Consider the following 21968-nt stretch of genomic DNA (forward strand, 5'->3'; position numbering starts at 1 on the left):
CAGTCAGAGAGTTCAGGTGAGCAAGCAAGAGCTTGATTGTTAAGCCAGGGTAACTTGCAGTCTCCATGGACCCTCAGAAAGAAAAAATAATTAAAAAAATAATAATAATTAAAAAAAAAAAAAACAGAGACCTAAAGCATAATTATTAAATTGCTCAAGCTGCTTTTTTGTTTTCATAAGGGTTATAATATCAGTAGTCTTTTTTTGAAAGCCCCAAGGGAAAGACTCTTTGAGAAGCTATTTATATGTCTTCAGTTTTATCCTACAACAGTATGCCTAGTAAACCTTACCAAGAATCTCATGCATGATATCATTTAGGACTTTCACTTAAGTGCTTTTCTGAATTAGAAAACAAAATCCTCCTTCTCTAGTGTTTACATCCTTCCAATTTGCCTTTCATATCACTGCTTTTTTAACCAGCTTAGCTGAGAAACTTTTGTTCTGTTTTATTCTTTCCTGTACTGTTTCAATCTTTTTTTTCTTTTTTTTTTTTTCCAAATAATCTGTGGCCTAGAAAACCAGGATCTTGTAGCAACAATGAACAGGAATGGAAGAAGTGACCCAAACCCGAACTGCTTTAACTTGGAGCACAGACCTAATACTACACACTGCCCTTGTCCTCTATAACTTGAGCTCTCATCAGATTATACCTCACATACTGGGAGATTCCTTATGTACTGGGCTTTTGTGGAGAGAATGGATGGTGACTCATAACAGTCTTAGGCAGAGTCAAGAAACAGCTTAGCTGACAGCCCTTTGGAGAGCATAACAGCTGATCTGCACCTCCCAGGAAGCACTGTCAGATATGGACTTCAGGAGGAGGAAAGAGACCAAGATGTAATAGAGACTAAAGGGTCTTTATAGACCTCCTGTCTTCTGCCCTTCCTCTCACTTACCCATCCCCTACTTTCCCTTTCCACCCTCATGTTGACATCTCACCCATCTCATTGTTGCAGCTCCCTTCAGGCTCTTCCAGCACTAAAGAGAAATTGGGCACTATGCAACAGCTCTGCAAAATATGTGTCAGTGTGCACATGTGCACACGTACACATGTCTGACATACCAAGTCTTTCCACCTTGGATCCAGTGATGCAGCCACCCCTGTTGTGTGAGTCCAGGCAAAGAACATGTACCAGACCAGAAAAGCAAGAAAGGCTAAAGCATCCCCTTCATTTCTGGCTACATGTTTCTCTAAACAGAGCAGAGTGTTTCCACCAAAAACATTCCCATATTAAAGTGTATGCTTCTTAAAGGAAACATTCAAATTTCTCTAGAAAGCACACATTCATTGCAAAAAGTGAGGGGATAACTTGTCAAATATCCAGTTTTCCATTGTATGGGAAATTTTCACTCAGACCTCCTCAGCTTATTGATGATTTTCAGGAAGCAGACTAGTGCTCTGTACAAATTCATTCTAACTGTATATGCAAGGACTCTGTTTACTCTTCAGAGTCTAAGAGTGCTGGAGCACTTCCATACCTACCACATCACCCTTCTCCAGACCCAGCCCCAAATGTATTCTCCAGTAGATTGGCATGCAGGGGCCACACTGCAGCTTCCAGACATCCTGGAGGGCTGACCTTTGATGGTAAAACACAGACTCTTCACCTCACTGGCATCATCAGAGATGAATAGGGGAAAACTGGAGAAAAAAAAAAAAAGAGAGGGCAAAATCTTCAGCACGCTGTGTTAGCCCAGTCAAACAGCTGATGCATCCAAGTTGTTTCAAGACCCCTCAGGAGCCTCTCTTCATTTTGAGCATCTCCACAGCAAATGGCAACAGCACCCAGCATGAGCAGCATCCATCACAGCCACAGGGCAGGCACATAATCCCTCCTGTTTCTCCTCCTCTTGGGCAGTGAACATTACACTTTCCTTACCCACCTTGGCAATTTGCAGATGTTAAACTACACTCAGAAGGGCCTATAAAATGCAAGAGAAGCCAAACAAGAATATAGCTCAAAAATTTATAGAAGGAAGGAAGGAAGGAAGGAAGGAGGGAAGGAGGGAAGGAGGGAAGGAGGGAAGGAGGGAAGGAGGGAAGGAGGGAAGGAGGGAAGGAGGGAAGGAAGGAAGGAAGGAAGGAAGGAAGGAAGGAAGGAAGGAAGGAAGGAAGGAAGGAAGGAAGGAAGGAAGGAAGGAAGGAAGGAAGGAAGGAAGGAAGGAAGGAAGGAAGGAAGGAAGGAAGGAAGGAATAGCTATAAAGGTTCTGGAATTAAAACAATGTCTTTTCCCAGGCTCCTGCTGAGATCTAGGTGCATGCAACATTTCATGCAAATCAGATGTAATTTACTGTGTGATTTGTTTCTTCAATAAAAAAGTGAGAATATGGAGAACAATAATTTTCCTACATTTTAGCTACACATTTCTCCATAAATAGAATAACTATTATAATGACTTCTTATATGTGCTGGCAGAGTGATTGCCTCTGTGTGAAACACAGGGAGATCATTTCTGTGTTATGCTCCGGATGCTTCACAGAGTTCAGTCATACATGTACGTGTATATATATATATGTACACAAATACATTCATGTGCACACCCATATGGTACTAATGTACTAATTATGTTACTAATATACAGATGTATGCATCTGTATATTCAGTATAAAATGTATGCTAAACAACACACATGTTTTTGTGAGTGTGTGTGCACGTACCTACCTGTGTGCACGCATATATCAGCCATTCTGCTCCCATTGTTCCTCTTGTCCAGAACAACCTTATTCCTCCAGACAGTATGGCAGGGATCCAGCTGCTGGTGACAAAAATAAGGTTATTGCTGTCATGGATTTCCCAAAGGTAAACACTTCAACATTGCAAATGAGAGGTATTTTATCAGTCGCTATGCGGGCATCTAGGAATTGCTAGATTAAAAATACATTCATAATCAGCTCTAACTTGCAAGCAAATGTAACGGTGTCAACATAACTTGTACTGGTGTTGCCATCCAAAAGTGTTGCAACACATTCTTCTTTACCTGTACTTCCTAACATCTAACACTATGGGGGGTTACAAAATGGTAAGCATGGAGTTCTTCAGCTGAAAAAGAATAGATGAGCAGTTATTCCTGAGGTATGAAATGGGACAGTACAGTAGAAAAGGCATTACCACAGTATCATCTTTCAAGAAGAAAATCAAAGCATAAAATTTTCCTCACATGTATATTATTCAAATTAATCTGCTACTTAATCCCAAAAAAACGGGAGGGGGGAGGGTGGCTTGGGATAGGGCCATTCAGGGGAGAGGCATTTTTGTGAATATTTTATAGAAGAAATCATATCTATAATGTTGGGGAAGTGTGCACAAAAGAGGACAAGATGCAAGGTTATGAAAAGCAGAAAATGCTTATTCCATCTGTAAAATGGACCAGTAAGTTTAGACACATGCAGATGTATGCAATGTGTGTGTGTGACAATAAATTTTTATAATAAGCCTACTTGGAAAGTAGAAGTGAAAAAAATAGGTAGATAAATTACAGGGAACTTGTGGTATTATTATATATTAAAGTATTTTATCACAAATAACTCTGTGGCACTTACCTAGAAAACGTGGATTGGGTGTGAGGTGTGGGAGGGGGAAGTTATTCTGGTAAAGTAGAGCAGCTATTTTCCCAGATGAATAGTAATGGGAGAATAATAAATTCTTGATTGCATTTTCTTGCTTTTTGACATTGTGTTTTAGATTTGTCATTTGTATATATTAATACATAATCAGCTTTGCAATAAATTCTGTTTGGGAAACCATTTCTTGATGGTCTTGATAGATTTGTACATAGAAACATAAAGGTAGACATCAAGAAGAGATGCTTATTCAAGATATAAAATGAAGAACTTAACCAAAAATGCTGTGTTTATTTGTAAGTATAACAAAATAAAAGAATTTGAAGAAAAGCAAGGGACATAAAACATGTATTTCATTAAAAATAACAGGTAACATTTGCTGTGAAGCCAATATTTCAATTTATTAAAAAAAGAGACCACGCTCAGGCAATGCAGAAATAGTAATTATATTTTTCATCAGAGAGAGGGAGGATAATGGAGAAGAGTCAGTGTTGTACCAGGTCTGAGAAAGAGAATCACCGTCTGTATGGATGAAAGGCCATGTATATGCCACTCTCAGTTCCTATGGCAAATCTGCTCTTTCATGGCTATTTCACCTTTATTTGACCTTCTTCTCTGTAGTAATGGGACCACCCAGGTGCAGATATAAGAGCTTCTCTGGATCTTTTGAACTGTCCCCAATACTTGCTGAAGACAGCATCTACTGCTAGAACCTGACCCACCCTACTCCCTGGCACAGGGCACACAGAAACTGCACCTGTCTCCTTCCAGTGATGAGCATGGCTTTTACAATCTTTCAGACATCTTAGCTTGAACAAGTGCTGCAAGTTTGCATTCTGCCCCGAAGGTGCCCAAGAAGGCTAAAAGTTGAAAGATTTCAGACTTGCAGAAGTCTGATCACATCCACACAAAATCTCACTCCTTGAGTGGTCTCTTGAGAAAATCCATCCAAAAGAAAGTCAAGGCTTAAGAAGTAGCTGTCTGGAGGAAGCCTAAATGAGTAGCTGCAGATAGACACATAACTTTTAGATGATTAAAACAAAGCTAAATCTCATCCTAAGTACCCGGCCCCTCAACAGGAGGAAGATCTTGTAAGGTGCTCAGAGGTCCATGTAGTCTGGTCACTTGGCATCTCTCTTCAGGAGCTCACAGTTGCCAGGAGCTGACACAAGAATGTGAAACCTGGCTGCCATGCCTCTGCTCCAAGCAGGTCAGCACTCTTTTTTCCTGCCTCCTTTATCCCCTGATCTGTCTTGGGTTCAAGAGCAGATGAGGGAATATCACTTTGTTTTGTTCCTGGGGTAAATTCCCAAAGTGCAAGGCATCTCCCACTTGGGGCATTTCTCTGCCAGCTAGTTGGTGTACTAGCAGTCAGAGCTGGGCAAGCCTTTCACAGTCAGGAGCTGAGTCAACTTTTCTCCCATTAACGCTTTTTGTAGACAGGTGAAGATATCCTTGAATGTCCTTGCTGTTTGATTTTTGCTTTTTCCTTTTCTTTTTTTTTTTTTTTTTTTTCCCACCAAATCACCAAATCATTTCATATATGCAGTGCCTATGCAGAGATTTCGTTGCATGTGTTAAAAATTTGGGATTTCAGCTCTTGCAAAGGTGTATAGTGCACATTGTATTTTCAAAGTTTGATTGGAAAAGTATGACTGTGAATTGTATTAACTTTGACAAGGGCCAAGTCAAAATTTGCTTCCTGCCAATAACTGACAGTGTGAGCTGAAAATTCACCACTTTGTTGGAACATTTATATCAGCAAATTGGTTTTCAGGTGTATTGCTGGTTTTCAAATGCTCTGGTAATGAGGAACATATTAAACATCTAGACTGATTTATAGGAAATGCACTCAGAACAGGTGCTGCTACCTCAGCCCAACCTTATTTGCTAACTGAATATGAATAGCAATGTTTTATACTAAACCTGAGCAGACCCCAGTGTAGGTGACAGGATACCTTAGTCCATCTCTCTCAGCACAGATGGTTTTCTTATGAAGCAATTTCTCGGTCTCAGGCTGAACTCTTTGTTTTCTGGAAAGAAAAAAAAAAAATCAATTTGGGGGCTCCAATAGCTGGTAGACATTTTTATGATCACTACAATGCAAGTATGTATTCAGAGGGAATTTTTCAACACTCCTGGAGAAGTAGTAAACAACTTCTTTACTGCCTGATAATGCAGAGATACTTACTTTCATCAAAATAAATCTTGAACAGGTTTCAGTACTCCTCCGAAATGAGAGGTTCAGGGACTGGGACAGGAAGACCTTGGAAGGGAATGATACTTTATTGATTTACTCGGGTAACTATTTTCTTGGCAGTACTTAGCATGGGTGCAAAATACCTATTATGTGCTGACTGTAATTTTTTATAGCCCTCATTTAAAATGATGAAGTGGTTATTCCATGCTTGGTAGGGCTTTGTGTGTTTTGTAAGACACAAGCTGTGCTTCCAAAGGCTGCACAAGCCCAGTGAGCATTCAGCCACATATTTTCTGCTGCCTTTCAGGTTGTTTGGGTTTGGGGTTTTATCTCAACACACCTGAAAATGCACACCTTCCCCACTTGTGTCCCCATGAAGGTAGTGAGTGGAATGGCAACACCTTTTCACAGGGAAGGTTTCATAATAAGTAGTAATAATATATCCCCTGTAATATATCCGCTACAGAACAAATTCTTCCATTTTCCTTCCCACAGTGGGTACGGATCCCACTTACAGATCTTACAAATCACAACTCTGAAGGGATTTGGGAAGCAGCCTACTTATAGCAACCACCAAAAAGCACTCTTCACCTTCCATTTTCTAAAGGAATCATCCCAAAGGAAACATTTTTTGCTACTTGAATCTGAGGCAAGAAGGTCTTGTAAGTCACCAGTTCTAATCCTGTGGAAGGCCTGTCAAAGCTTATTTCAAATTGAATCTCTTTGCCCCAAATGCTGGTATCCCTGTAATTTAATAAAGGAGTGGATGCATGTAGACATCTTTCAGATGCGTATTCCTCCCTGGGCTGTCCCCCTGCATCTCCATGCTTGGAAAAGAAGGGACATCACGGGTGCAAACTGTTAGCCTATTGTAAAGTTAATACTTTTCTCTGTTTACTTACTTGGAAACAGAAGAAAGAAAACTGACTGAAGAAAATCAGCATATGGTTAAACATTTGGGTGGAAAACAACGGTAAGATTTTGCCCTGTGGTTTGCCCTATAGCCAACCAAAGTCCACTTATGGTAAAATCAATGAAAATACAAGGCACCTAATATTGGATCAGGTGAGATTTGACTCAGTAAGTATTTTACATTGCAAATGTTATACAGAAAGATAAAACATTTGATTAACAGATTCTGGCAGCCTGGCACACTACAAAAGAAAAATTAACATATATCCTACAATCCTCAGCAATTACAGTGTACTTAATCTGGATTTTTCTTTATAATGTAACTGCAAAAAAAAAAAATTTGAAAGTGGAATCGTTAGCAACAAGAAGACAGAATTACTAGCAAGCCAGGGAAAAGAGAATTAGACGGTAGATACTACCTCTACACATACAAATGCTAGTAGTAACTCCTTGAAATTGCAGCTGATGGCACTAGGTTGGAGCCAGTGCTGTGGATAAACATAAGTACTAATGCATGGAGGAGAAGTTTTTCTACATAATCTTTTCATATTTCTGTTAAACTATAACCGTCTGCCTATCAAAAGGGCCCAGCTTTAGGACAGGGGGTGCTGCCTGGTGAGGTGGCTTCAGCTCAGCATCCCCAGCCTTGCTTCCTGGCAAAGAGGACGTATTTTGTGACACCACAGTTTTAAGTGACAGATGTGCCCAAAACACGAGTTTGGGGCTGTGATGCATTTGAAACCTTGTCATTCTGCTCATTTATGATAGGTGAAGGACAACCAAGTCCCCACCATTTTTTGAGGGTGACAGGGCTTTTTGTGACACTTCCAGAGCTGTGTCATCTATTCCTCCTGCAGGGATGATCTGCCCTCATGTAATTAAGGAGTTAGTACTAACCATATGGCTGATTACAGCAATTATTACAAACACAATGTCTAATGAAGGCAAAAGTATGGTAAAATAATTAGACTTAATTATGACATTCACATTTCAAATTATTCACTTATACTATGTGAAGAATGAGAAATTCCCTCTGAAATAGAGCAAGTTTAAATATCCCTGCATTCTGCAGTGGGAGCTGTGTAAGGAACAGGTGGATGTGTTTACAAAGTCCTAAAAGGTGAGACTACCTAAAACACACAGGATTTTTTGTGGATTTTTTTTCCCCCATCCACAGACTTTTGTTTTTGCAGGTAACTTTCCCTCCCAGCCTAGACTGGCTGCTGCTGTGCTCTCACAGTTGTGTGGAAGCCTCAGGCATGTCAGAAAGGCAATGAGGAACCTGGAAAATTCCCCAGCTTCCTAAGCCCCCTGTTATTTTACACTTTTGAGCCTAGTTCCTGAAAACAGTTTTGCTCAAGAGGGTCTCTTTGGACTTTCTTGTAATGGTGAGCATGACCCAGAGCTCTGATGGGCAGTCCCACCTTCCACCATTTGAAGAGCTCCTCCTTCTCTTTTGCTTCCGTAAGCACATCCATCTGGCCTAAGTCAATTTTAATTTACAAACAGCAGTCTCATTTTAGAAGTTTGTAACACACACTTGCACATAAAATATTCGCTGCAGTGGTAAAGGGGAGTTACAGGCTGGTGCATTTGTCACAGTGCTCAAAATTCCAGCTGTATCAATTCGATCAATTCATTTTACAGTGCTATTTTCATTAGCTAATCCTGGGGAGCTTGCTGCATGGCATCTATTAAGTACACACTCACATGCACATTCAGAGCAGGAGAGGACAGATTTCATTAAAGTGCACCACAGATGGGAAGATATCCAAGTCACTTCCAATACATTATATTAGCTCAACCGGAGGTTTTTCTTAGAGTTCACACAGTTCATGATTAAAGCTTTTATTTTGATGGCCTGAGTCACACACTCAAGTATGTGCTTCATGGTCACTGCCCACTAGCTGGGAAATACTTGTGCTATGTGGCCTAAACTTAGGCATGAAAATTATTTTGACACAATTCCTGGTAAGAACACTTGGTCCACTCTACTCCATGTCAATATGAAAGTGCTTTTCATGTGGCCTCTTGCTTTATTCACTGTAACAACTCAGTGGGAACCTGTAGGGTTAATCACAAACCTGTGTATGAATGGATGCTCTTCACATAACCTGGAGCCATTTCTTCTGCATAAAAGCAGCAGTGATAACTTCAGAATGGTTACTGTAGCGTTTTGTCAACCCCAGGAACATGTGCAGGCACATGGCACATTGTGGAAGGAAAATAACCCCTTTTTAAAACGAAATTGCTTGGTACATGTCTTTAGCTCCAAGATACCTCTCAGGCTCCAGAGCCCATTTCTGTGGTGGGCACCCAGCTCTGGGCCCTGCCGAAAGCAACACTGAGAGCTTGCAAAGACCGTGTTTTACATCAGCAGCAGAACTGCACTGTGGGTGGCTACCTCCAGCCCCTGGGGCCTCCCTGGGCAGAATCAGCCCCGCTGTGGCCTGCCCCTGCTCTCCTTTCTCATCGCTGAGCTCCGGCAGCGAGGCGCAGCCTCGGCTCTCCTCCAGTGCTGCTAATGCTCACCAGGGGAAGCAAGAACTTGGGGCAGGCAGAATCTGAAATTACAGCGATATACAGAAGCAGAGGGGAGCCATCCTTCCTCGCGAAGTGAATTTCAGCCAGGAGACAGTGCTACTGGTGTCTGAATCACATAATGACAGCGTCCACTTGCCAGGTCATTACCGGTTCTGTGCAACAAAGCACACCTCTCTGAACCCCCCTGGGTGCCGCAGCAGGGCACCCTGCAAGCTGCAGGTCAGCCCAACATGCCATGCAAATATTTTTCTTTTTTGACACACTCAGTATCACCTGGGGTTCTCTTCTGCATAAGCAGAGGCCTTCTCTGGGAGAGGCACCCAACCTCAGCTCAGCGCGAAAAGCAGTTCTATGGCCCCATCTCTGAGGATCCCCAAGGTACTCATCCAAATTTGCAGATGAGGAGTTCCACCCCACCATTAAATAAATCAGGTGGATGAGAGGGCCTTGAAGCAAGTGTGTTTTTACCGAAATGTGATTCAGTGTTTCTTTTTCAAAGTGACCTCAAGTGAGTAAATCATTAATTCAAGAAAGTTGCAACGACTAACCCAAAGGGATTTTCATACACTGCTCAGGCACAGGGATCCTGTGTCTGTTTGCTGGATCTTTATTACTGTGGATAGGGACAGTGCACATAATTGTCACTATGAAGTGGCAATATTTTGCAGCAACTCGCAAGCAGTAGTTTTTGAGGACTTAAGTTTAACCCTGAATGTAGGAATAAATAAAAAAAAAAAAAGAAGTATGGTAGACTGGTAGACTCATAATGTTCATAATACTCACTAGGAAATGCAGACTTTTTATTCATTCAGTATTTTGAAAGACTCTTCATTCTTATAAAATCAGCATTCTCCCAGGGCAGTTTTTAGACCATTCACAGTTATCGGAGGTTGGAGTCTTGGAAAATTGCTACAGGGCAGAGAGGGAATGAAGATGCATCAGCTCCCTAACAACCCAGCTTCTGAATTACATCACTGCTCCATAAATATATTCATTTTATTCATGTTCATTCCTGAAAGAATTTACTGCACCGAGGATGTCATCTTGACTATGCATCTTAGAATTGATCATTTCCCCAATTAAGCTGTTCAGGCCTCAGACTTAAAGAGCTGTCACAGCTGCTGCAAGCTGATTTATCTCCTGATGACGGGCAGAGCTCCTGACCAAAAATTATTAATGACAGAACTTCTTTTTTTGAAATAACCTTAACCTGAGCATATATCTTTTTAGTCACATTAATATCTGAATACATACCCCCAGTTCTTAGCCAGGTATTAAATGGGTGTAAAATCCTAAACCTTAGTCTTTTAATACAGGGCCTTTCAAATGAAGAATAAGAGATTAATCCAGCCTTGTTCTGTGCCAGGCAACTGCTGCTGTTTGATGAGAAGCAAGGGCTCTGAACGTGTTTTACTTGCCATCACTCTGCCATGTAGGCAGCTCACTCCCAGCAGTGCCCTGGAGCTCCTCTTTCCAAGACTTGACTTCCCAGCTTGGTTGAGGGAAGGAGGCATAAAGATAAATAGCAAAAAGTGACCATTCATCAATTCAGACCAGTTATTTATTTTTAAGTATTGTTTGTAGCTTAATACCACTCCCACTGCAGTCAACAAGCAGCTCTGCCACCAACATTAGTGAGACAAGAATGGACTGCCCAGGGAAGTGGTGGAGTCCCCATCCTTGGAGGTATTTAAGAATTATGTGGATATGGCACAAGGGGACGTGGTTTAGTGATGGGACTCAGTAAGTCAGGTGGATGGTTAGTCTTGATGATCTTGAAGGCCTTTTCCAGCCTAGATGATTCTATGATTCTAAGAAGCAGACCTTTCATCAGCATGGTTTTGTGATCACCACTACAGCAGCTGGGGTCCATTGCATTGCCCTGGCCAAGATGACTTTGTCACATTTAATTGCTTTGCAAATTTTATCATAAAATAAACTGAAGAGACATAATTTATCAGGTTTGTTGGATATGCAAAAGCAGCTTGGGTCTATACAAAGCCTTGGACAGTTGGGTCCTGACCTGTTTGAGACACCCTATCAATCCTCAGGAGGACACAGCCACAAACTCAAATCCAGTTTCCTCTGATTTGAATGGCCCTAAAATCATTTGCACCTTAAAAATCCCTCTCACAAATGCCAGTGTGAGATAATTCACACATTCAGCTGAGCAGTTCTACCCTGTTCCAGATATATGTCAAAACTTCCACTTAAACTTTTTTTAATTAGTTTAAAAATTCATCCAAATGTTTAAAAGTTTTAAACAGCTAAGCGTCTTTCTTATTATTCAGTCCTCTTATTATTCATTTTCAAAAGGCCCTCTGACACCTATCAAATCTGATAGACTGAGCAGTGATTTCTCTCAGGCGAGTGTAAATCTTACACCACTTCCCACATGATATTACTTTCCACATGTCTTATGGCTCTGGAAACAAGTAATCAAATTAATAGGACTATTTAACTTTCATTCATATCTTAGCTGCCACCATAAATTTCAACCGTCAGAAGATGGTAAAATGTTAGTTTTGCTTTATTTGGAGGAGATATTCATTTTCACAACTTTTGCCTTATTAAATCCAGCAGCTTATTTCTTGGGTAAGACTGTATGATTCACATTGACAGCAATTTCAATAACCTCTCCAAACCTTCACTATTTACATTTGGTTTTGTGAACAGGTCATATTCCTGCCATTAAAAGTTTATGATGATTTAATAGGGTGACTGTAAATATAATCTACCTGGGTCTGAAAATTTTAGTGGTTAAAAAGGTACAACTAGAACCATATGCAGCAACACAATTCCTCAGCTGTTCCACTGAGCTCCTCCTTGGTGATATCCACTTCTGGGACCAGATCAAAACCATCCTCTGGTTATTCTGCTGGTTTCTGACCACCTGTTGCAACAGGTTCATTATGTGATTATTCATCAGCAACATGCCTAGTAGTCCCAGCCCAGGATATCCAGGGATCACGTTACTTTTCAGGAACAAGCTTTGCTTTCGTCCTCTGCTTTGCTGTGGCTTAATGGAAATAGGACAGAGAACTTCCGTTTCAGGACTAAGAAACTGAAGACCTGATCATGCAATGCAAAAAACATCAGTTGCCATGAGTTTTCACTCTTCAGCCAAGGTGTGGCAGTAGCCTTGTGTGCATTTTCTGAGCTCATCTCAACTGCAGGCTAAAACTTTCTAATTTAAACCACCATGAATCTGTGTGCTGCTTGTTCCCCACTCCCATTCCAAGTGAAGGGCAGATTTTCAACCTACTCTTGCCCAGTAACAGCTTTTTGCACATTTCAGTAAAACATTATGCAAAGATCTTCCCTTCAGCCTTCTTCCACATGTATAAACCACGCCCTTAAGAGGAAAATCAAAAATAAAGTGTTCAGTGGCCGCTACCAACATTGCTTCACAAAACTTAGTGGACAGCAGTTGAATACCATGGTGGTGTGTGACTTGTACAGCAGCACGAACCAAACAGTATCTCATCAAATTTAGGCAAACATCTTGAAAGACATCAAGTCAATTTTGGTTGGAATGAGAACACCACACAGTGACTAAACAGATACAGACTTGCTGCTCAGAGTTGAAAGCTGCTTGTGCCATTCTGCATTCAGTTGTAATGAACTGTTTGCAGAAAAGATTATTGGTCTTGTGACATGATAGTTTGGCATTTGCAACTTAAAATTACATTGGACATTTTCAGCTTTACGATATTGCAAATTCAGGCTTGGTTGGCTATCCATTATGATCTTACTTCTTTCAGAATTACTGCTTCCCAGGTTTCTTCTTCCTCTCAAAGATATGTGCTTCAGATTATTTTCTCACAGATTTATTATCCTGCAGTTTTCCGGGATGAATCTCCGTTTCTATAAAAACCCCTGTCTACCTTTATAATCTTTTTAGGTCTCTTTTTATTATCTCATTTTCTCTCTAGTCCTTCTAATTCAATATCCTCTGAATTTTGTAATCACGGTCTTCTCACTTTTTTCTTAGATCATTAATGATGGTATTTAATGCAAACTATCTTTACACCAGTCCTAAAGTACTGCATGATCATAATAATGCTTAGCTTTTAGAAAGCACAATCTGTCCATAACTCACAAAGCATTTCGTATGTCAGGTAAATGCTCTTACCCCATATTACAACTGAAGATGCAAATGGTGCAGGATGGCTTCCTCTTCTTATGCATCACCCACAGTCAAGGGAGAGAGAGGGAGACAAAGTTCTCCAGAGTGTGTTTTGGACTGGCTAAAAGAGCTTTCCACTTTGAACCAGCCTTTAGGGGACACCAGCCCCTCCAGGAGGAGTCATGAAGACTCTGACAAATACCCCTGGAAAAGCTACCCTGATAAAAGAGTGCTGGGACCTGAACCAAGCCTGGCCAACCCTTTGTCAAGAGGAGAGTATTGCAAGTGTCTGTCTCTGCTTAAAACATGGGTAAGTTTCCATGTTGGGAAACTTAACTATGGACTAGAAATAATTAATTCCCTGGTTCAGTTCTGGATTGTATTTGCATTTTTCCAAGATGAAAGGCTGAAATTTTCACCTCTTAGTTTTTAACAAAAAGCTGTATTGTGGTGATGAGAAAGACCCTGTTTAATATGGCTTCACAGAGCACACATTTTCCACAGCCTAGGAATTACCTGCAGAAAGTGATGAGTTTTATGATCTACTCGTTTGGGGCAGAAGGGGTGAACCCCATCCCTACCAACTGGTGCAAAGGCTGGTATAACATATTTCAGAGGTGCTCCAAACTGCTGAGCCCTTCCACAGTCCTTCTTCCAGATAATTTCCTATTAAGCCCCTGTGACAAACCAATCTCTCAGACAGTATCCGCCCCAAATCACAGCAATTTTAGATGTGACATGCTGTGGGTGAAGAGTATATAGGTAGAAGGAAAAAGGCACAAAAACAGACACCACTCAGCCTTCCCAAGCAGGTGTTCCCACATACCCATCAGGACCAGGACATTACAGACATAAAAAGCCAGAGGTCAAAAAGAAATCAAAAATAAATCTATGTAGATCACAGTTGCTAGGTTTCTCTCCCACATAGCCATTAGCTTCTTACCTGACCATCTCTTTTACTGCCTGGGGAATAAATTGCATTTACTTTGTCCTAAGAAATTTACAGGCCACTGCCACAGATCTTTTCAGCCCGCTTGGAAATCTGGATAATGTTGAACCGTGGCAGAGTTGCCTGGCAGCAAACACATGAACATTAGTTGCAGACCCAGAATAGCTATTCAGTCCAGCTGGAAATATGGAAAGACACATCTGCCACCACCTTGTAACCAAGCATTTTTGCCTTTCCTGCTGCTGCCACCCTTGCCAGGCTCAGGGGTACAGCTGTCTGTTGCTCCCCGAAAAGCCTCCTCCCTGGCGGGGACTCACAAATAGCCATGCAACCCCATCCTGTTTCTGTCCTTCAAGGTGTTTTGCTGTTTCTGAACTAATGCCATCATTTCAAAAACCCATTAATTTCAGGTGCCCATGTTTTCAGAGGAGCTGTGTGCCTGTAGCTCCCACTGAACTTCAGCTGGGCTGGTGGCTCCCAAAAGAGCATCATAATGGGCAATCAGAGCTGAAGACAGGAAAAGTGAAGACACTCTTCTAGAAAGATACAGCCTTAAAGTTCTTTTGAACATTGTGTTTCACTCTTAATTTTGGGGACACCACCTCAGACAGGAAAAACATATATATATGTAAAGATGCATTTGTCTGAACTACTATCCTCTGGTGGCCAATGTCTATTTGATATCTTCTTCACACAAGATGGAAAAAGTAGTAGGACAATATTTCTGTTGCGTGTGGGTTTTTTTTGTTTGTTTGTTTAAATAAATAAATAAATAAATATGTTTTTAAGAAATCCACAAATCACTGTTAATTTCTGTTGTTTTCCCATGGTTTGGATATTACAGGTATTTTTCGTAACTGGAAGGAGATGTGCCTTACATTTTTGGCCAAACTTCACTCCAAATAATTATATTCTGAATGCCTTAAGTATCAAAGGTTTTATTTTTGGTAAGATACTAGCTTCTAACCATAAAGCTACAATATAATGGGGTTTTGCACCATTAAACAGCTGCCATTATCTACATGAAAGGTATCTCTATGTTGCTGATCTATGAAATATATTATTACCTCATAGCCCCATCACCATATTTATGGAGGCAATGTCCACACTAGTGATAGCAAGACCATAGGATAATTTTGTCATTTACTTCATTTAACATCCCAATGTCTGCAGTCCCCATCAGGAAGTCATTTTGACATTCCAAGCCTACAAGCAGCTGCAAACTTGCAGAAACTCCTGTGCGTTTAGAAAAACACATTAATGTTAGGTGAAGGAATTTTCATTCCCCGCTACGGGGTTCCCTCTGTAGGGAACAAAGCTGACCAGAAACCTCTTGCAGCAGAACCTTGGATAGAGCATGGGTGGTATATACTTCATTCCTTCTACAAAAACCTGTACGACCAGCTTCCACTTGCTAGAGCGTAACATGGGACTAGAGGATTATCGGTCGCAATTCAAACGCAATTCCCTGATAATGGTAATAGTGTTCCAGTGTTAGAAGTGATAGACTTACATAATTAGCTGCAAGTGCTATTTCTGTGTGTGTAAAATCTTTTAATTATTTCCTTTTTAATTATTTTAAATTACCTAATAACTCTTTGGCAAAGAGGGATGTATGGGAGGGAGGTAAAGAGAGCCCGCCACCGTTATGAAAGCTCTTCAAGAGCTCCATTATGTGCTGTGAGCATCTGACTCTTTGTAGCATGAGTCACCCACAAAGTCTTGAGCCATCAAGTAATTAAGGTTCCTTAATACAGAGTGGGAGGGGAGGAAGTAATATCATTTGTCGTTATGATCAGTCACATTCCTACAAGTATATATCATAACTGTTTTATAAATGGATTATTAGCAAATCAGATTACAGCCCTAATTATTTCTCCCAGCACTTCCCTTACCCATACGCTGTGGAGTCATCTGCTCCCCACTACCAATATATTTCTGTCTGTTTTCTTCCCTCTTTGCTATCTCACATACATACACAATCATTTATGTAAACTCATCCAGGACAGGAAGAGCCGAACAATAGCTGTTTCAACACTTCAAAGCAAAAAATATTTCTGGTTGTCACTGGAAATCTTTCTGAATGGATAGCTACATGGCAACCCTCGTAAAATACAGTGGTCATAACCCAGTTCTGGGCAGAACTGTGAAAGAAGAATTCGCAACACAATGCCATCTCCATGCTGGCTAGCAATCTCAGCAGAAAGGACAAGAAGTGACAGGCCTGAAAAGAAAATCACCTTTCTCACTTTTATGGGAAAAAGCAGGGCTGTTAGGTAAGACATGTTAAGTAACATTTTTCTTTTCTAATCAAGTCCAAGACCACGAGAGCTAGATTATTCCAATAAAAACTCAAGGGCAAGACGAAGTTAAGCAAGATGGAAAGGGAAGCAAGAAGAAAGGAAAAAAGTGGAGTGATGGGAATTAAAATAAACTAAAAGAAAACAAGAAGAATCACGGGTCAAATTTGCCATCCTCAGACAATGAAATCTGTTATCATTTTCAAGAGCACCCATGGGATTTAGCAGCCCTGAGGAACTGTAATAATTCTGTCTATTGTAACTTTTCACAAAAAGACCAGAGATGTAGATGATTCTGTTCTTTATGCATAGGCTGTTTTGGAAACACCCTAAAAATTTCATTAAAATCATCAAGCCAATGCTAGAAACAGTATACAACCTGAAAGGTAAGGCCAAGATGCTCCCCTGCATCCTTTCCTATTAGTGTAAAACACAATGTCTGTTACAGGTGTACCAAAAAGGAAAGGAGAGTCCTAGGGGTAAGCAATAATGGGTTGTGAGGCCACAGTTCTGCTAATTCTCCAACTTTTTTATCATTTCCTTCATTTTTCAAGGAAAAACAATCAAGAAGGTGGCATAGTCTGTACAAATTCCTTTGCCAGCTAGTAAGGTATGATTAAGATTACCATGAGCATGAGCATTTGGTAGGGAGGGATTAAGGGTGTAAGTAATGCCAGAATTAGGCTCAGCAATGCTACAGAACTTGCAAGGGACTTCTGCTTAACCATAACACTGCCTCTAACCCTCCTGATCAAGAAACATACCACCAGTCCCTCTGGTAAAGCTGTACCCCGATGGATAGCTCCCCTCCCCATTGCAACCAGAGCATTGCTTGTGTTGGATCTGCTCTTCATATTGTCATTATCTCAAATACGTTATGCACAGATCAAGGCAAAAATCTGTCTTTCCACCCATAAACAGAACTACCACATACTTTTCAAGGTACAACAATATATCAGGAACAACAACAACAACAACAAAAAAAAAAAAAAAAAAAAAAAAAAAAAGACACCAAAGCAGAAATGCGTACCCATGTCCAGAAGGACTCCAGGTTTCAATGTTGTCCTCATACCTCCCCTGGCTGGACAAAGTTCTCCAGTGTCTAGCTCTTTCACTAGCATTGCAGGTGAGAGGAAAGAAAGCCCAGCCCAGCCTGACACACTGACCCCAGACAGGAGGAAAGACCTGCAGATCCCACCAAGTCAGACTTCTCTTAGGGTGTGGCCCAGCAGCTCGCAGGACCCAACATGAGGGGCAGGCTAGAGAAAGCTCAGTGCCAGGATATTTGCCTTCATGTTGCTTATGTTCTTGAGGAGGCTGGTCTCTGCCTGAATGGGTGATTCACACGTGGCGGTACCCCACATTCACCTCTCAGGGAGAATGCAAGTCGAAAGCATAATTATCACTCCTCTTCTTCCATCCCAGTTAACCCGAAGGTCTCCACTGAATTTCTACTGGCTGAAAAGCATGAATTCTTCTACAAGTACTTCCCGCAACAGTGATTGTCTATCTCTGCAGACCGGGCTTGATTATCTTCAAATATTGCTATAGTGCTGTTTTAGTCAGTAATTACACACAAAGCAGAGTCATTAACCCCTTCTAAATTGAGCCCCTCTCACTGGTGCTGAAACAATAGCATATGCCTATGGTGTGGGCAAACGTCTCAACTCCACTCTCTCTGAGGTGTTACTTCACAATGTTAAACCTATAAAACTCAATCATACTCTAGCCTGGGAGAAAAATTCTGAGAAAACTCTGGAGGAGTCAATTTATTTGGAAGTTAACCAGACATATTTCAATCTCGATTGGACATCTTGAGACACAACATAAATTTTTATATAGGTTATTTGATTCTCACACCTCATAAATTAAGTAGAATGATCTCTGATATATCTAATGCCTGGTGGTAAAACTGTGGAAGGATGGATTTCTGGTACATTTGTTTCCAGTGCCCTGCAGTTAGATCCTTCTGGGCATCAGTTAAGGTTAACATGAAATGAGGGGCAGTGACAGAAGACAGCTTCAAGTCCTGAGCAATTTGCAAAGGAAAGTCAGCTTGCTGGGACCAACCTACTAGCCATTCTACATATGCCGCAGTTATTAAAGGGTTAGGTATTGTTGCCAGGCTCTGCTCAAAATTGCTCCAAACTGTAGAAAGATGGAACATTGGTGGGCAAGTCAAAAGCAAACATTCCAGCATAAAAACTTTTATAACAGATCTGTATGAGTAATTGATTAGGTTAATTTATCTCATGCAAAGTTGCTTTTAACTTTCCATCTATTTGCCATTCATATGAACCAATAATAAAGTTTGATTTTAAGCTGTAGATGGTATGAAAAATCAATGAAATTGTATCTTGTAAATGTCTTGATTGAACATAGAGTGGGCTAGCCAGATAAATCCCATGGTGTGTTTTTGTGTCTTTGACTGGACAATACAGAATCAAAACAACACAAGATGTTGCAAGTCAGAATTTGACCCATATTGATTATCTGCATACTTCATCCAGTCAGGAAGAGAAATAATGTCATTTACGGACTAGTAGTCCATAGATAAAACCTGCATGTGACTAATAGTGCAGAGGCACTATTTGTATCTCTAAATGTACACTTGAAGTCTGCTTTCAGTAAAACCCAAGATGAACTTTTTGTACTTCCACTAATAAAACTCAAATCTTCCCAGGAGGCAAACACAATCAAATGAAACAAATTTTCCTTTGTCATGAAATATGACTACAAATACTTAGAATAATAGGGAGATGAATTCAACTCTGAAGCAGAAATTTATGAGTCGTTACTACCTTAAGTGTATAATACCAGTGATATCTGTTATACAATAGCAGTGATAGTAGGGAAGATATTATACTATAATCAGAACTGGCATATATCTCGTACGTAATAACAAAGCTCATAGCTGTCATCAGCAATTGTTAAGTCATACTGATTACCACCAGCAATAAAGTATGCATCACTGGTGACAGCAGAGAACTTCATTTTTTGATTTAGGAGGTCTTTTCCAGTCTTACATTTTTTTTTTCTTGTTCCCTAATTCATTTGATAAAAACTGATCCTTATGGCAGAGATGTGTATCATCATTAGGGTTCTGAGTGAACATCCCAGGGCAGTACAGGCAGTGCAGTACAAAGGAGGAAAAACTGGGAAGGAATTCATTTTTCTCAGAGTCATCATTTCACATAAGGAGTGTCCTCAGTAAGAGGACTTATTATTTGTTATGCTTATCTTGCTTTTAATGGCTGGCTTTGTAACCAGGTGGGTGAACAGCATTTTGTTTTTAAAGTAAGCATGTTTTCAAGCGCTTTGTGCCATATGGCCCACAAAGAAGTAAAACTCCAGCCTATGGGCAGGGTGTTCGAGACCTTTGCTCTAGGCAGCTGTGTGCAGTTCTGAATTTGCAGTATGTTTTAAGGAAATGTGTTAATTTTTATGCATTCTAATTTGATTAAGTTCCTTCTCTTGGCAACTGGGCATTGTCAGATCCTTTCTGATCAGCAGGGGACTAATACAACCTGGGAGCTACAGGCCAGGCAATGGAAAACATTACAGGCCTGGTGGAGGACATATTTGTAAAGGATATCTCCTGCACCTGGACTCCATTTATTAAGTTTGCAGAAAGGACAGCTCCTGCCAAGAAGCCAGACACTCTGACCTTGTTTGAACCTGCCTGCTGCCTGCGGAGCAGGATCTGTAGCAGGCAGGAGCGAAGGAGGGGCACAGAGCACACTGTTGCTCCTTGGAGACTCGCTGCAATATAGACAGAGTTTATGTTCACAAAGTGTTTTACTTTTAAAGCCTGTATTCTTTCATCTCGTCACAGGCTATAACTTTGCTATTGAACTATATTGCTGTGTCTAGTCGGGGTGTGTGTTTGTATGCCGGTGTCAATCATTTCTTTCTGTACCCTTCACCGGCTGCAGCTAGCAGAGTGGCAGGTGGCTCTTGCTCTCCACTCTATTGATGCCACTTGTTTTTATTATATCATTTTCCCCCTCCACAAGCTTTATAACCTATCAAGGTCTAAAGTCTGTAATAAACAGAAAGTTAAAAGGGGAAAATAAATAAATAAATAAATAACAGCACAGAAAGTTAATACAGTTCAGATCCAACACCCAGCTCATCTTCAGCAAGGCTCTATTTTTCCCACTATGACATGAAATTGAACTTATCCCATAATGCGGTTCTTATTTTGGATTTAAAGATGTTAGCATTCCATGTAAGTCTTAACGATCATGCTTGGCTCTCAGACACTGCAGAGATAAGTGTCCTGCAAATAGCTAAGCTGGATAGACATAGATACTGTTTTCCCTAATAAAGCTGAGATCCTTCGGAACAACAGATTACCTAACCAGAGTATTATCTTTCCAAACAAATAACAAATTACTCCCTTTTATAAAATAAAAAAAAAAAAAAAAAAAAAAAAAGAGCAAAATAAAATTCCCTTCCCCACATAACTGAGATGCCTACTACTTAAAACTCCTTCCAGACTGAAAGCAGCACAGGTCTAAAGAGCTAAAGAGTGAGCTTAATCTGATGTCTGCTGGATGACTTAATTTAAAATCAGGCATACCCTTAGGCATTTCACTGACTTGGGACTCTACCCAGCGCATTTAATATCCCATTGTGGTGTGCTGCAGCTCTCCACGAGGTCACTTCTGGGGCTGCAGCCCACACAGGAAAAGCTTCTCTGAACCCTGAGATTCAACCACAGAGACTACAGGGGAGAGATCAGCTCAGGAGTGGAGGGAGAGATCAGGGAGGTTGTCATCCCTCGTGTCTGGCAGTGCCTCAGTGATGATGGTGAGGGTGTTTGCACGGACATCTGTCCACTGGGAGGAATAGGGACAAGGAACAGCCCGCTAATTTTACACTCTGCAAAATTGGCAGGTCGCCATCCCAGGCTCTTTGTTACCACTGATCCAGGATGGATTTGAATAGGTTAGATAGAAGTGAAATACTGTGTCCTATAATTAGTCCAAAGAGGCTCCCAGCTCCTAATTACATCTAGTTTAGCCATTTAGTATTAACTTGTAAAATTTGTACACAGTTCTCCCTTTGTCCAGAAAAGAAAGGGAAGAGGAAAAATTAACACATCATTCAGACTTCTAAAAGATAACTTATTAGGTTTATTTATATAAGGCTTGTGGTAGCTTAAAAAAAAAAAAAAAAAAAGTCATTCAGAGCCTAAGTAGCTGAACACTCATGCTGTTCACGATCTAGACAGTGAGATGTGATGGGGGAAAAGCCCTGAGACCAGGGGAGCAGCTGGCGCCCTGGCAGTCTCAGCATTGGGAACAACCCCACTTGGACCTACTTACCAGGCCCACCCCTTGCGCCCACAGGCAGCTGGTCACCCC

The 21968-nt window shown here is 40.8% G+C and overlaps 1 long non-coding RNA gene across 3 annotated transcripts in view; it reads right to left on the reverse strand.

Annotated features, from left to right (window-relative positions):
• Positions 1 to 21968, reverse strand: part of LOC137854123 (uncharacterized) — a 250109-nt gene that overhangs the window by 155633 nt on the left and 72508 nt on the right. For 2 of the 3 annotated variants that reach the window (XR_011094968.1, XR_011094966.1), the window contains exons 2-4: positions 5521 to 5595; positions 2664 to 2754; positions 1484 to 1642 (exon numbers count right to left, since the gene is read on the reverse strand). This is a non-coding gene — a long non-coding RNA (uncharacterized lncRNA). Of the gene's footprint in view, positions 1 to 1483; positions 1643 to 2663; positions 2758 to 5520; positions 5596 to 21968 lie in introns of all 3 variants that reach the window. The other variant, XR_011094967.1, reaches the window with a different exon arrangement.

This window comes from Anas acuta, chromosome 3 (assembly GCF_963932015.1).
Source record: "Anas acuta chromosome 3, bAnaAcu1.1, whole genome shotgun sequence".
Classification (NCBI taxonomy): domain Eukaryota; kingdom Metazoa; phylum Chordata; class Aves; order Anseriformes; family Anatidae; genus Anas; species Anas acuta.